The sequence below is a fragment of the Crocodylus siamensis genome, chromosome 2 (genome assembly GCF_052110815.1).
Source record: "Crocodylus siamensis isolate JL-2025a chromosome 2, ASM5211081v1, whole genome shotgun sequence".
In the NCBI taxonomy this organism is placed as follows: Eukaryota; Metazoa; Chordata; order Crocodylia; family Crocodylidae; genus Crocodylus; species Crocodylus siamensis.
In genome coordinates this window covers 151542173-151557449 of record NC_143396.1, presented here as the reverse complement: position 1 = coordinate 151557449, position 15277 = coordinate 151542173, and the positions used below count along the sequence as shown (strand labels likewise).

The 15277-nt window shown below is 40.1% G+C and overlaps 1 protein-coding gene across 6 annotated transcripts in view; it reads right to left on the bottom strand.

Annotated features, from left to right (window-relative positions):
• The window catches only part of BMPR1B (bone morphogenetic protein receptor type 1B), a 495158-nt gene that overhangs the window by 456771 nt on the left and 23110 nt on the right, over positions 1 to 15277 (bottom strand). The gene's annotated exons all lie outside the window — the stretch shown is intronic.

The window sequence follows — 15277 nt, the reverse complement described above, 5'->3', positions numbered from 1 at the left end:
GGCTGGACAAGGGTCACCTTTGGTATATGGTCATAGCCACAAACCACATTAGCTTTGACCCTGCAGCCATCAGCTGGAGGACAGCACAGCTTCTCATTTCTCTTCCTACTCTAAACAAGTTTTATGCCACATGCTCACACCCCACATCTGGGTACACTCCACCCGCACTCCACATTCGACTGGTGTGACATGGGATGGGAGAGGCCATGTAAGTGTGCCATGGGATGGGAAAGCTTGGGAAACACTGGCATAAGACACTGCAGAATTGTTCCAACCAACCCTGTCAAATCATAGAACCGTCCTACATAAGGGGCATTTTCTTCGTGTCCTTCCTACCTGGTTTATGGCTCCTTCACAAAGAGCAACATAGAAGAGTTGCAACATAACTAGCAACATGCCCCAGGGTCCAAAATTGCCCTCATTCCCTAGCAGCTGCCTAAAATGTCAAGAGTAAAATGAAAGCCCTCCAGTTTAAAATAAACAATCAGTAAAGCAGAGCAATATAAAAGGAGAGGATTCAGACCTTACAGGCTGTTTTGCCAAAGGCAAAATACATCACTTCTAGATTCAGAGAAGTGGATTCACAAGGCCTAATGACTACAGCCAGCCTTTCCTATGGTCCCAGTCCTTTCTTAGGCAGTATAACACAGCAATCAGGAATCTAGTCAACTAAAAACCTTGGTGTGTTTGAACATTTGGCAAGTGAAATGATAATGGAAATATGTTGACAAGGAAATTCCTCCATGGGATTTTGTTTCTCCCAGTCCTTCTTCACATACTTTGACCAGTGGGTAAGAGGTCATTAATGGTTCCTTTATAAGGAAAGTGGGTTCAGGGAATGACAAGAAAATAGCCGCCTTATTTCTTGGTTAAACAATGTTCTAAAGAGGAATGCATGGTCACCTAAGAAACCTTGATTTTTTTTTCTAATTATTTTACCTCAGTGATTATTTCACCTTGGTATATGGTGATTATCTAAGCAAACTGCCAATTTTAAAAGGGTAATAAGCATAGAATAAATTCAAATTCATTGTTACATGTCTATTGACAGTTAGTGTTTGGCCAATAAGCTAGCACCTATTTTTTTCCGTTAAATAATAAATCCAAAACAATTGTTGCATTATGTATTTCCCCATACTTTCAGCATGATATAAAAGAAACTGAAGTCTTTTTGGGAAGTTACATATACCATTCAATTTTTCCTATCCTTGCATTGCAACAATTCAGCTTCAGCTACTACAGACACAATTAACGGTTTTCTAGGACTCAAAAAGCAAGTTATTTTCAACCATCAACTTTTCTTTTATTTCAGAGATTAAAAATGCGTATTAGCAATCTAGTGTCAGTCCTTGAACAGGTTAAACAAGACAGCAAGAACTGTTAAGAACACACTATAACCAAATGTTTTAAACAAAACATTTGTATCTGAAAATGTTTTACTTCTTTAGTAGTTCATGCAACTTCTGTCATTACAATCAGGAAGTTTCCCATGTTAGTGAGTCTTCCATAAAAAGGAGAGGTTTCTGTTTGATTTTACTTTCTTTTTAAAATAAAGAAATAGAATTGTAAACCAAACAACACGAACTAGACATTCAACAGGCAAGCATCAACTATGTAATGTCTGTACTTTTAACTCACTTCTTAAAATGTGACGGGGTGTGAAGCTGTCAGCATTCCTTTAAATAACAGCAACTTAGAATTTTTTATATCATGACTCAAAATAAAGATAAATTTTCCCAACTCCGAGTAAAAAGAATCGAACGGTTTTATGAAAAGTTTAATAATAAGCACTCGGGGGAAGAGTTTTAAATGTATATTAAGATACATAAATACAAACAGACCTACTCAAAATCCAGCTAGCATACCTAGATACCTTGGAAAATCTGATGCCTGGTCCAGGATAGTCAGAGAAATTTGGACTGGGCTTGAATTATACCCATCTTCCTACCCATCTTCCTTAGCACACAAGCTGCTAGATAAGCATCCAAATAAGCACACCAATTTAACTCTCACTTTGATTTCTTTAACATGGTAATTGCATTTTAAAGAAAACCACTAACAGTGAGACTTTAAAGTACTTTAACTCTTAAAACTTGAAAATGCAGTGCATGTTTTTATAAGAGGACTTAGGAACACCACTTCAAGAAAACTTCAAATAAGATCCCTATTTTTTCCTTAAATATCATACTAAATTCCTAATAAACTGAATACAGAATAGCAAGAAATGAAAGAACCCTTTTTTCTTGAAAGATTGGCGCAAAACATTACACACACAGGTTACTGAAATTTTAAGGACTTCTGTAAGCAATTCTTTTAATAAGCCTGTACATCAAATAAAAAGTATCTGCATCTTTATCCTCATGGTCTCTTTACTACACAGATAGTGACTAAATTATTTTGTGGGAAAAAGTACTGTTGTACAGTAGCTAATGCACAGTGGCTAATGCACAATATTCTTGAATGCAACATATTATGTCACACAAATGTCTTGGTTATTTCTGCTTGTATTGAATTCCAGGTCTGTAGTATGTAAACATAAAACACAAATATCAGTGGCACTATACCTTCAAGCTAATGTTGGGAGTCCCAGGTGACAGGATTAATTCCGTCTGCAGCCAAGTATAACAACATTTTAGAGTCTCTGTTCTACCAAGGGAGAATATTCTAATTGGATCTAACAAAAGACTCACTACTTAAGCACGTGTGAGAAAATAGTTTCAACATCATATAGTAATATATTTTAAGAAGAGTTATAAAGAAACACATTTTCAGAGCTATGGAGTAATGATGCAAGACAAAATATATATTGCTTACAAATATGCTGCCTTCAACAATGTATAGTTAAAATGCAGTAAACAGTTCATTTACAAAGAGATCGTTATGTTTGCTGCAAGCTTGAGGCCAGATTCTGACCCTTTTACTCACATTAATGCTTTACTTATCATGGGGCTACTTTGTAAAATAAGATGCTATAGACACAAGTAAAGGTGACAGAATCTGAATCTTAAAAGTATCTGTTTCAAAAAAAACATACAGCTGGAGGAGGAGACATAAGGAAGTATAGATAAGGATGATAAGAAATAGAGGAGCCATGAAGGAGAAAATACAGGGACAGAAATATATCCCTCATCTCCATCACAAAAAAACATGTTTTGTGTCCTTGCCTATGACCAGATCTAGGATTTTGAAAAGGGGGTTGCAAATAGTGTGGCATATCATCATATATAACAAAACACATTTTTCTCCAGTCAAATACAAACTAGAAGCTTTACCAATAGGCTAGGGAGCTAGAAATATATTGTTCAGCTTAAGATCAGAGAAAACACAAATATAACTATTGGAATGTAAACTAATTTGCTAAATTATATATAGTTTTAAAAAACACAACAAACAAACAAACAGTCAATGTAGTCAAATGATATTGTATCATTAGGCCTGAATTCATTACAGTTAAAAGTACATTTCTTATTCTGATTCATAAAACAAAATCTAGCCTTCGTGAACATCTTGACAGTGCCTTCACTGTCAGTCATTTCTACACACAGGTTAATATTATCACAGCCAAATTAAGCTTTTTAGCTAGAGCTGAAAAGTCTGCAGGGCTATGAAGAACCAGAAAGGCATTACCAGGAGTAGCTAACAGACAACAAAACTGCATAGGAAAAGTTTGAATAGTGGAACATCAAGACCATTAAAAAGGAAAGAGGGTCATTAACATCTGTGGAATGAAGAGAATCAGGGAGATAATGAGCCATGAAGTCAACTGACTCTCTCAGCACTGCCCGAGCAGAAATACCACTGCCCCTCTCAGGCAATGTTCCCTCTAAGGAGCAGTGGTCCATGGCGCACCACCTCAATCCTGCGTGGGACGCTTACTGAATGGGGCTGAAGGCTGGGGGCCAGAGGCTGGAGCTGGGCCCGGGAGCCAGGGACCGGTGCCTGGAGGCTGGGGCCGAGGGCCAGGTTGTCCATGGCTGGAGGCTGGGGCCGGGGGACAGGGGCTGAAGCCGGAGCCTGGCACAGGCTTCACCAGCTCTGGGCAAGTGCTTCGGCTCCCCTGCATCAGGGCTGGGGAGTGGAGCATTTCCCCAGAGCCAGCAGAGCCCACACCAGCCACTGGCCCCAGCCTCCATCCCTGCCTTGCCTCACCTTGGGAAGGAGCCGCTGCCTGCCCCGAATGAGACTCTGCCAGCTCCGGGACACACCTCCAGAGGCCATTAAAGACAGGAGAAAACTGCTGGGTATTCCTGGCCAAAGATTCCCCAAGTTAAATTGAACTGCCAGCAGCCATAGAGCAACTGGCTTCTTACAATTACTTGCACTGACCATGACATAGGGGCTGCTTAGGAACCAGGTTAATGTATACAGGTTTCTCTGGCTTTATGCAAGTCACGTATGTGCGAATTCACTCTTATGTGATAATACTTTGTATACCAAAAATTCATTATATGTGAGGTAAATTCATTCTTATGCGATTGATGTGGTGGAAGCCCGTAATCAGCTGCTGTGTGGTGCATTGTGAGAGTGACATGCAGCAAAATATAGTATCCTGTATGGATCTATGCTCCTCGCTTGCTGTCTGCGACATTTTTCTTTAGTTGTCATCCCCATTACAATAGTACCCTGTGCTTGCGTCTACTGTCTGCTGTTGGCAAGTACCAAACTTGTCTTGTAAAACTGGTAGGAATGGGTCTGGGGGTCAGTATAGTTGAGGTCTTCAAATGTATCCCTATTTGTTACATTGTAAAGTGGGTTCCCTTTATGATTTTGAGTTATGTGCCTTTTCCCAGGAACACTTGTACAGCATAAAGTAAGGGAAACCTGTACTGTACTCCAGCTAGTTTAACAGATAGAGAGTTCCTGGGGTTTTAGCCATTAGGACTTTTCTCATTACTATGTCACACTGTCTTGTCAGCTACACTTCAAAGCAGATGACAACTGAAAATGAGACCCAATGTGTTTTGGAGGCTAGGCTCTCTCATGGCACTAAGTTCTAATGGGAAGCAAAAGTGTGGTTGACTGAATCACAAGCAAAATCTTTAAATTTCTTTGTCCCAGAGAAAAGCCTTGAAAAAGTGAAAACAACTGGAACCTGTAAGAGCAACTCTCATTTTAAAGGGGGGAAAAAGGAAATGGTTGTTGCATTATAATAGTTCGTTTTAGTATGGCCATATTTTTCTAAAATAGTGTCTGATTTAAAATGGTCATGCATTACACAACCTGAAAAGTGTGACTTCAGTGAGGAGAATCAGGTATTATTATAATGACAGTTTGAGAAGTAGGTAGTATGCGCACACACAAAAAATTCCGGGAAAGCTTGATGTGAATACCTCTATGACTCTCTACACCAGTGGTTTTCCATCTTCCTTTTATAGTTTCAGAGATGATAAGGCCAGAACGGACCTCAGAAAATCATCGGGTCCACCCACCTGCACCAAGCAGGAAAAGAACTGGGAGTCAGGTGACCCCAGCAAGGTGAGTGTCCAGTCTCCTCTTGAAGATTTCCAGGATAGGTGATTGCACCACATCTGCAGGGAGTTTATTCCAGTCTGCACACCCTGACTATGAAGAGGTTTTTCCTAATGTCGAGCCTGAATCAATCATTGCAGCCATTACTCCTGGTTTTCCCCTTAGGGACCTTGGTGAACAGTTGCTCACCAAGTGCTTGATGTACTCCCCTAGTATCGCCATAATCTGCTACCAGGTCACCTCTCAGCCTTCTTTTCCTTAAGCTGAAGAGTCCCAGATCTCTCAGCCTTTCCTTGTATGGCTTGCCTTTTAAGACTGATTATACAAGTGGCTCTTCTTTGGACTCTCTCAAGCTTGTCCATGTCCTTGTTAAAGTGTGGTGCCCAGAACTGGATGCAGTATACCACCTGCAGTCTCACCAGTGCCGAGTACAGAGGAAGAATCACTTCCCTGGTTTTGCTGGAGATGCATCAATTGATGCATGCCAAAGTATTATTTGCCCTTTTGGCAACAGCATCGCACTGTCAGCTCATATTCATACTGTGGTCTATTATTACCCCCAGGTCCCTTTCATTCGTGGTGCTAGTCAGTTTGGTGCCACCCAGCCTATAGGTGTGTCATAACTTGGTGTCATCCATGAACTTGGCCAGTGAGCTCTTCACCCCCACATCCAAATCAGTAATAAAGATGTTAAAAAGTACTGAACCAAGCACCAACCCCTTGGGGACACCACTGCCCACTTCTTGCCAGGATGACACAGATCCATTCTCTATGACTCTCTGGATTCTATCTTGCAACCAGTTTCTCACGCACCTGACTGTCTCGGAGTTACGCCCACAATCCTCCAATTTTCTCGCAAGGACATTGTGGGACACTAGATCATATTGCTGCTTCTGCTGTGGAACTCCTACCTCTAGCTCCGTGGACCAAGTGAGTTGACATGAAGTCAGGCAACTTGGCTCACTCCACCATTATCCCTAGTCTCTTTGTGGAACCACTGATAACCTATTGTGGAACCCCAGGAATCCATGGAGCACAGTTGAAAAATCACCTATCACCTTGTTTGAGAATTACTGCAGTACTCCATAACAGCCTCTGTTGCTGCTGCTGGAATGCTGATGATGGGACACAACCACAGAGACCAATTAACCTTTTAGAGAGGGGCAGGAGGGAACATACAAATTCTGTGATTTGGCTGTGGCTTGAGGATAATAGCCTTACAAAATAAATCAAATCTTTGACTTGCAGTGTCTCTCCATCTTGTCAACACTATGCTTTACCAACTGCCTCATTTGCTTTCCTCACAACACCACTGACAATGACAAACAAATGTTGCTAAAAAAGTTCACACTTTAGTGGACTGCAGTAGCAAATGCTGCCAAGAGCCAATCAGTAAGTAAAAACATATGTAAAGAGTGATGCTGGCCTCATCTGTCAAGAAAAGACTAAAGCAGCAGTACAATAGATAGGGAACACAATAATGGCAATTGAGGGCTGTGACAAAGAGAGAAGGGCAACCAGATTGATATTTCCTTCTTTCAATATTACTGGCTTTAACCCAGGTTTCCAGTCAAATTCACCATAGGAAAGGAAACTGAATACCAGATGGTATAATTGGTGCAAAAGGGAAAATATTTATCCTAGCTCTTCTTTTGAGGATAGGGAAACCAAATCACAGCCAAACATCTAGTCCACAGCTACTTTCCCATGCCAATCCTTCATATATATGTTTGAGAGAGACAGAGAGAGACTGTCAGGAATCTGGCCAAGAGTTGCATACTCAGACACTTGCCTAAGTTGGTTATGGTAAACCAGGGAATTGAAAGTTAAAAAAATTTAGATCTCTCCTTTTTCAAACCAAATTTCAATATTCACAGCTACTAAAAAGGGGTCATGAAGTGTTAATACTTCTGCGCACAATGGGCCCCCACTTTCTGCTGTCGGGACTGAAATGCTAGGCTTTGCTGAAGTCAGTGAGAGCTTTGGCATCAGCTTCACTGGGGTCAGGATTTCACTTGTATTGGCTTTAAGTAAGTCACAATTAAAAATGCTGCTGCTATACACTGTATACCCTGAATGGTATTTCTTAGCAAATATTGTTTTGAGATCATGTTTTTCTACTGTATTTCTCCAAATAAAAATTTATTCAAATCTATTTGTTCCTAAAACAATTCATGTCAGAGTTACTCAAAATCACAAAACTATTTTGGCTTCCCCAAGTCAGAAGTTACCTTGTATGCAGCTATAAAAAAAGATTTTGCAAAATTCTAAAGTCTTTAGGAATCTAGGAACGTTCATGGAAATATAACAGCAGGCTTCGGAAAAAGGCTTATTTAAGTTTGTTTGCTTGTTTTCTTTTATTGCACATCATCGTCACACTATTAGTACCCAGGCCTGGAGACTACTTTAAAATGTACGTTATGGGCTTCCAAATACTTTATGTAAGCTGAATAGCTCTTTAAATGAGCTTTGGGACATGATGATTGCTTTGTGGGCTTTACTGATATTTAAACCTGATAGAAGCATTTATGTTCTATAAATTGCACAGCTGCAGTACAGGGGGCGGGAAACTATTTTGTATAAAGCAGCCAACTAAGCATTTCACCTACAGAAACTACATGCTGGCAGTGAGAAAAAAAATAAGATACATCATCATCATCATGTTGTTTTAGATTTATATCCCACCCTATCCAGGAAGGCTTGGAGACTTTTACAAGGATAAGCAAAAAAAACTGACAAAATAAGAAATTGCAGCAAGTTTTTAAAGCTCTTGCATTAAAATGTTTTTAAAGCTCTTGCATTAAAATGGTACAAAAAAGGTCGTTGCCTCCAACCTGTTCTACCAAACAATGAGTTCCAAATTCTGTTTCATTTCAAGATAACCACAAATAATGCCCAAGGATATTTACAGAGTTTACAGATTACAATTAAAAATGGTTAATTCCACCAAATTAATTTTAATTCACTTTCTTTGTTATCCAAGAAATTATTTCACACTGCAATACTGACTCCATGCAGAAGAAACTCAGAAATTTAAAATAAAGTATGAGCACTAGCTTTGATAGGCAAATTGTTCCCAAAGAGTAGATCTGAATAGAAAAAATATCTTGGATAATAAACCTTCCTGTAGCAGGCTGCAACTCAGGAGGACTGAGCCTGCTTGGGAGGGTTGAATCAGTTGATGAAGATAATTAGCTGTCTCTGTGGGAATTAGGACTCTGAGAAAAGGCCCAGGGGAGAGACTGAGGCTGAAGGCCATGGGGCTGAAGACAGAAGTCTGAGCCTGGACACTCTCCATGGGTCTGAGAGTCTGAAAAAACCCGAAAAGATGCCAAGAGATTGAGTTTACAGAGGCTGGGACTTGCTAGTCTGAAACTTTCACAAGTAAGAGTGCAGAGCTAGCTAGCACTGGCAGACCCAAGCCTGGGCACTCACAATGGTCCAGGAAAAAGACCACATGCTACTTGTTTGTTTGTGTTGTTAATGGTCTGTGTTGATTCTTGCCAGGAGGGAGCATGGCCCAGGAAACAGTGACAATAAACCAGGACCACAAGCAAACAAAAATGATTTGAGCTAAACAAATTCCCAACCTCCTACACTTCCATTCTCCCTGTCAGTAATAAAGTCATGAACCTTACACATACTCTTTACAGATGACCTGAAAACACCCAAGTAAAGCTGGGGGAGTTTTTTTGGTTTTTTAATTAATACTGTTCAAGCAATATAGTATAGGATTACTAGAAAACATTAGAAGAGGAGTTTGTTTCCTGTTCCTTAGTGATTGGCATGTCAAGTCTGGTCTCCCTTGGTTTTGACACAGGAAGCAAAGGTCTCAAAATGCATATTATGAATTTTTGCAGCTTTTAATTGAACAAGTTGGAGCCTCACTCTTACATAAATATTTGCTATTAATATTTCTCAGGACACCATCCAAGATGTGGCATATCTGCGACTCGCTTTAATTCAATACCACTGGAACCAGCACCACCACTGCTCTACACTTTGAGTGATATAAACAGCAGTTTTTCCAATGTACCAATTTTTAATTATGCTGACTGACTCTTGAAAAAGGCAGAGTCTCAAAACAAGATGGAAAGCAAGCTTATTTGATTTAAACAAAACTGCTCTTCAACTGACTACTGGTGGGGGAAAGTGAACAACAAAGAATTCCCAACCTAGGGAGCGAGCATTTTACACCTACAGTTGTTAATCCTTTTCATTTCTTTATTTTTCCAACATAAAGAGTAAATGTGGCTTTAATGCATATATTTTTAGAAAAGCAAAAGTGGTTAAGATATAGACTCTGCACAGTACTCCAAAGAGTTATGTGGCCCTTGGAAATGAATCAGGCTGAAGAGAAGGAAGGAGCAGTATGTAAGGCTGCAGACAGACCTTCATAGTTTGACTGCCCAACTGAATTATTACCTGCTTTTAAAAATTATATTAATACATATAAAAAGAAGCCAGCAACAATGCATGTCTTCTGTAGTAGATTAAAGGACATTCTTACATGAACTCCTAAAACAACAAAATAGAAACATACACCTTCTAAAGCATTTTAGAAGTCATGTTAATATTGATTTTTCTTCTTGGAGCAAATCATAAATCATCTATAAAAAGAGCATAACTTGGATAACATAAATAGCATTCTAAAGTAGTAATTAAGTACTATGCACAGCAATATGGGACCACTCAAACCAGCACCAAAATTTAACATCATTTACACTGTATAAAGAGTTCATTTTCCCTTTGATACTTATACATTCCTCCCCTGTGCTGGTTCTTGGGAGAAAATAATCTACGCTAAGCAGCTAATAAATAGGGTTTGCTGACTAGAAATTTCCCCCTAGATTATATGGGAAGCAGCCAAAAATGTCAGTGAATGGCATGACCTTTCAAACACTGAAACTCCTTGAGAGTTTACAGTAGATAAAAGAATAGTCAGTTAAATGTGGATTGTACAGCCAAACAGAATACTAGTAATAAAAAGCAAAGTTGTGGAGCCATTTGCAGTTTACTCAGATATAGTAAAGTTCAACTTTATAATATCTGAGGAGCAAACTCTGAATACAACTTTCTCAGAAAAATTTCATGAGAAAGTCATGTAATTTTCCTTGCAGGATAAAGCTTTTGTGATAACTATTCCATAGTACATAATCTAGGTCTCAGGAAGCCCCCAAAACCCACAGACAACTGAACTAAATGAAATTTATAATAAATACACTTGAGAGTGTAAGCACAGCAGAAAGCTGCCATTTTAACACTCTCTGCAGGGAAATGCTACTAAATCTTCCTGGATCAAGAAGAACTTTTGAATGTCATACCAACAGTATGTTTATCAAGACTGTATTTTCTGTCAAAGAAAAACATATATATGGAGGTAAAAAGTCATCTTGAAATTCAGAATCCCTAAAGTAAGAGGAACAAAATTCTTGGCTGATGATGCAAAACTTAAATCCACCATATTTACCTGAACATAAAACAAGGCTTTTTTGCCCCCCAGTAAGCATGACGGAAAAGGCTCCTCATCTTACATCTGTATACAAGAAAACCTCATTAAATACACTGTCTATCATTAAACTGCTGCCAAAAGTAGCATATGTTCAGTAATGGAAACCAACTATGAATTTGATTAAATGCAGGCAACAATAAGCACATATGGGCAAACATATTTATGGGAACCTACCACTAAGTTATGTTAGTGCAGCCCATCTGAATAAGATATATGGTAGCAGTCATTGAGCTCAGTCCTCACCAGCACTGACTCATTCAAGTCATAGTAAACCACTACACTGAATATATTTTTACTTCCTCGTCACTCCTACAGCGGAGCTGTGCCTTTCTTCCCTGTTTCTAATTATTCTCATTTCCTGCCTTAAATGTCTGGCAAACATCATCAAATGGGCCCCAAACAGTTCACCCAGAATCCCTCTATTGTCACCTCTCTCAGCTGGTTAGATATGATTAGCGTGGCCCCCCCCCTCCATAATGTAGTGCCAAACCAGGCTGCTCTGTACCTCATCTGCATATAATTTTTTAGACACTCCCAGGACTCATGACAAGAGCACCCATTCCAGTCTTGAGTGGAGGGCTAACTAGCACATTGATCTTTTTTTTTTTGGGGGGGGGGGGGGGGCAGCAATTTCAAAAAAGGTAAAATGCATCAATTCTGGATGAACTAAGTCCATGGGTACCCATGGTAATTTCTCTATATGAAATAAACTTATCTGTAGTTTGCAGAGTCAGTGTTTTCAAGTTTGCCCTTCACTTCTACGTGCTCAGGGAGAGCATGGTCTAACAGTTTTAGGGCAGCAAGGGAACAGATGGCAACCTGACCCCCTCAGGATGCAATTTTCCCTGGTGTAGCAGTGGGAAGGTGACAAATTCAAGGCAAACCTTAAATAATTATATTCTATACCTTGAAAACTATAGCAAGCTTATCAAGTTTCCATATATAGACTCTAATTATTGGGAGGTCGTTTTATATTCTGGGTCATCTTGTATATGAATACAGTATTTGTTTGACAGCATTACTGGATTAGCAGGATACTGCCCTCTGGTTCCCTCCTGCCATGACTTGGATCTTCTGAGGGGAGGAAAGAGATTGATTGGATGTTAATTGATACCCATGAAATGACTACTCCCAACCCATCACATTATTCTAGGTATTTTTTTTTTTTTCCTTATCTTTTCTTTTACAGTGGCCTGGATTGGAGGCAGCAGCTCATTCAAGTTGCCCCCAGATCATCCTTGGGCTCAAGAGGGGATCTCCAGCGGCGAAATCCTCAAGGTAAGTGCCGGCCGGTGTCTTGCAGGGTTAATTACCTTATTAGTAGTCCGCACATATGGCAGCTTCTGTTCCGCAACGACTACTCACATGGAGAATGTCCCCAGCTATTTCCCCTCAGTACAGGGTAACAATTCACAATCCTGCCTCAGTCACTGAGTCAGAGGGGGATAAGGAATTCCTCCTGCCCATGTTTTTGGCTTACTGTCACTAATTACCTCATTAGCAGCTTGTTAGGGGCACTTCCCAGTCTCTCCCCATGATCTGTGCTGGCACAACTCGGAGTTCTCTCGCCATCAAAGCCGGGAAATCATCTTCCCCCCTGAGCTCTAGGGTTGTTGCCAGCGTCCCTTCCCGGGTCTTGCCCTGCGACCCCCTTTCAAATTAGGGATGCCTTGCCTTGTCCCAGCACAGAGCCTCAGCTTTTCCCCAGACTTACCGCAGCCTCTGGAGTTCCACCGTAAATAGCTGATGGTGTTGCTGGCCAGCTGTCTCCGCAATACCTCGGTCTCAGTGCTTCTCTCAGGCCTCGGATCCCTCCACCGGCTACTCTACCTTTGGGGTTTCAAGCAGCCCCTTTTTCCATCTGCGGTGCCCGAAGGCATTTTCTTCAGGACTTCCCCTTTCTTTCATTCCTGGAACGGCGTCCCATTGGCCAACCTCATGGGGTGTGGGAGTCTTCCCCCAGCTGTCCAGGATTTTCCCAAGTAACAAGGACCCTGTTACACACAGTATTCCTCACAGAAGGTTCATGCATGCTGATTCCACGGTCTTTTAGCCAACCAGTGCAAAACATCCATCCACACTCACTACCACTTGAATCAAATATCTGTCAATGGCTGCACTCATTCTGGACAGCAAATACTTTTGTATAAGACTTGTTATCAAGTCTCCCTCTGCAAAAAAGGGTCAAATCCTGTACTCTGCACAAAGCTCAAGTATGGGTGCTGCATATTTGGTACACAACTTCAGAGAAAATGGCCAGCAACATTTTCTCCTCAAAGAAATATTTTGTATGTGGAAGAGTTGAAGAAAGAAAATCAGACGGCATCCAACCCAGCTGCTCTCTGTAGCCTTTAACTGGTTTATAGCACTAGCTAGTTCTGACTCTTGTAAAGAAAAACCGAATAGATCTAAAAGCATGAACATAAGAAAAGAAGTATCCACCCTGGTGATCTTCAAAAACCATCTTGATGCCCATCTTGCTGGGGTCATCTGATCCCAAAGATCTCTCCTGCCCAAGTGAAGGGGGCTGGACCTGATGATCTGTAAGGTCCCTTCCAGCCCCTAACAACTACGAAACTATTAAATATGCATTTTATATGAATATAAGTTCAGAAGGAAGTACATTACATATGCATTTTTGTACACCACTGGATGGGGTACATTAAAAACAATTCTTTCCTTCTAGCTAATCTAACTATATTTTGTGGGTGCTATGAAAGAACAATAAATTTAAAAAGAAAAAATGGAGTATGTGTCCTGTTTCTTTTATCTAGATGTTTCTTTGCACTTTAAGTAAGTTGTTAAACACCCACACTGAATTGTCTTTCATAACGCTGTGGAGGGGAGAGTATGTATGTAGAGTTATACATGTATGCTATAAGAACTGATGCAATATAAATCTTGCCATTAATAGCAAACAAAGCTACAAACCTGCAATAAAATCAGCCAGTATAAAAATCACTTTACAGTTGATGAGAGGAAACTGAACACTTTATTAACTCTGCTTTAATAAAACTCCAAAATTAATGTCACTGATTCTTGAGAGAAAGTTCTTATAAACCCATTTATGCCACTGACAGACTGGCCAACAAATTGGCCCACCTCCCCCAAGAACAGAAGTGTAAGTTACCACAGGCTGTGGACAGATGTATATTTGTAGTATTGCAAGTGCCACGGCACTCTGAAATTCTACAAAAATGAAGCAGTGTTACATGGGGAAGCAGGGGCAAACAAAGCTGCCATTTTTCTAGCACTACAGGGAGCATGGAGTTCTTTTGTTTGGTGATCACTGTACATTTCACACACAATTCTGAGGTTGCAAATCTGTTCTGTGGTGAAAAGTACAGTGACCACCAAAAAGAATTCCATCATAATTTCATAGGATTCTAAAAAAGCTTTTGACAAGTGTGTCGAAAAGCACTTTGGCCGATCATGAAGAAACATAACATCAGACCCACTAGACTTATAGAAGAGCTCTACAACAATACAAGTAATTGGGTCCTGCTTGACAATCTTGTAGAGTGTTTTTGCAGTATCAGCAGGAGTGCACCAAAGCTGTCTTCTCACCTTGCTTGTTTAAATTTATACCTGGAGGCATGTCAGATGCCTTAGAGAACTTTACTGGAACAGTGTCAGTTGGTGGATGAGAAATTAACAACCTTCATTTTGCTGATGACAGGGATCTAATAGCTGGAACTCCAGAAGAGCTTAAGGAAATAACAGAAAGGCTGCATAAGGATACAAAGAGACTTGGAAAGGAAATTAGTGGAGAAAAGCAATGTAATGATAATATCATCCAGTAGCAATGATGATGCATCAGTAAAAATTGGTACTGAGAAGCTAGAAAAAGTAAACACACTTTAAATACCTTGGAGCAACCATCACAGGGGATACTATATCAGAAAAAGTAAAAAACAAAACAAAATAAAACAGCCATGGCCACTGGACAGCTAGCAAAGCTGAAAAAAAAATCTGGACTGGCAGCAACATGAAAATGAAAACAAAACTCCCCCTACTATACGCTGTTATCATTTCAATAACTGTATGGCTGCGAGACCTAGACACTCACTAAGGCACTGGAAAAGCAAATTGAGACCTTTGAAATGTTCTGCTTTAGGGCTAGGGACATATGTTATATGTAAACCGGCTTAAGTGATCAGAACTGGTTTAAAACGCTGTAACAGAACAGACGTTCAATGCACATAAACCAGTTTGAAAATGGCTCGACTAGGTTTACCTTGAGCCAGTTTCAATGTGGTATCAGACTTAACAGATTAGGCTCAAACCGGTTTATAA